Source organism: Psammomys obesus, unplaced genomic scaffold, assembly GCF_907164565.1.
Source record: "Psammomys obesus unplaced genomic scaffold, mPsaObe1.curated_primary_1811, whole genome shotgun sequence".
NCBI classification, from domain to species: domain Eukaryota; kingdom Metazoa; phylum Chordata; class Mammalia; order Rodentia; family Muridae; genus Psammomys; species Psammomys obesus.
The window spans coordinates 14,478,462-14,480,383 of NW_026585686.1; the positions used below are offsets into that span (position 1 = coordinate 14,478,462).

General features: G+C 39.4%; 1 pseudogene; it reads right to left on the minus strand.

The window, feature by feature from the left end:
- Window positions 1-229: 229 nt before the first annotated feature.
- On the minus strand, window positions 230-1,708 carry LOC129692965 (casein kinase II subunit alpha-like; annotated as a pseudogene).
- Window positions 1,709-1,922: the final 214 nt, after the last annotated feature.

The following is a 1,922-nucleotide window of genomic DNA, read 5'->3' on the forward strand; positions in this document are numbered from 1 at the left end:
AATTGAATCTATAAATAGATTTTTTTACAAAAAATATTCATTTAAAAAATATTCATTCTATCAATATGTTTACTTATTATAATTTTATGACTCAACTACTAAATTCATAAGCAATGGTTCAGACACTGTTTCTGAAAAATTATCATCCTTCACAACCAGGCACAAGGTGCATCAAGGAGAGGGTAGACTTCCCCATCACTGTTCAGGCATCAGGAGATAATGGCAGTCATTACTGTTGAATACCAGCAGCAGCTGCAACAGGTATCCCAAGTGATTTGGTTGCAGCAACCACCAGTGAGCCCGCCAATGTTCCAGGAGTGAAGGGGTTGGCACTGAAGAAATCCCTGACATCAAATTAGCACGGCTAACATGTATACTGGCCCCTGCCATGTGAAACAAACACATGTGAGCCTGGTCCTTCATAACAGTACAGAAATAAGGGTTCACTATGGCCTCTCTTACAGTGAATCATGATTGGAGGTCATATCGCAGCAGCTTGTCCAGAAAATCCAAGGCCTCAGGGCTGAGAAGGTGCTGGTTTTCACTGTGGACAAGGCATTTCCATTGCTTATAAGGGTGTCTGCCCACCTTATCACTGAAACATGGATCTAATTTAATGTTGTACTTGTCATTATAGCCATATAAATATTTTGATCTCAGAACCTTGGCTGCCTTCAACAACTGATCATAATTGTCATGTCCACAGAAAAATGGCTCCTTCTGAAAGGTCACTCTTGCCAGCATACAACCCAAGTTTCACTTATCCAAACTATAATCATACATCTGATAATCTACATGTAGTTCTGGACCTGTGAAGTATCGGGAAGCCCCTTGGGCATTACATTTCTAACCAGGATAGTAAAGCTGAGCTAAACTCCAGTCTATTAGCCATCACTTTCTGTACTCAAGATCAATAATGACATTATGGGTTTTTACATCTCTGTGCATAATCCCTATATTGTGACAATAATCCAGGATTTCAGAACTTTATACATGTAAAATTAAATGTCATAGTTTGTTTACATTTCGTTCAATTGCTTAAAGTCTGTCTTGTTTACATATTCAAAAACCAAGGCAGTGGTCCATGCCACATGTTTTCTTTTTTTTTTTTTTTACACTGTCTGCAAGCGTGATGATGTTGGGACCTCCTCTAAAATTCTTTGGAATCTTTATTTCATGCTTAATTTTCTTCTTTTTTTACTGACTTGAGAATTTTTTTATTTTCTTTTTTTAACTTTCATTTTTTTTACTTTTATTAATTACACTATTCACTTTGTATCCCTTCATAAGCCCCTCCCTCCTCCCCTCCCGATCCCACCCTCTCATCCTCTTCTGCATGCATGCCCCTCCACAAGTCCACTGATAGGGAGGTCTTCCTCTCCTTCCCTCTGATCTTAGTCTATCAGATCTCATCAGGAGTGGCTGCATTGTCGTCTTCTGTGGCCTGGTAAGGCTGCTCCCCACTCAGGGGGAGGTGATCAAAGAGCAGGCCAATCAAATTATCTGACTTGAGAGTTTTAACAACATTTTTTTCATTATTTGTGATGTTGATAGCTTCATACACTTCACTGTATTTGCCTCTGCCTAATTTTCAAACGAACTGGTAGTCATCTTGATTTCCCCACCCTACCACGTGTGACTAATAATCCCAGCATTCTCAGGGTCTGTGCATATTAACATCTGTGTAAACTCTGGCCCTGCTTGGCATGTCAGACAGGTTGACGGACAAAGCTGAACTTGATGTTTGAAGATCTGGATATCACAGTGTTCAGAAGAAGATGTGGGTAAAACTCTTTCAGACCTGTTTTTGTTTGTTTGTTTGTTTGTTTGTTTGTTTTTTCAGACTATGGTGGAAGTGAAAGCAGCAGCAACCATACTCCCCTATCCTCACACAGACAATATCTACCAATTTATTTTTGTGA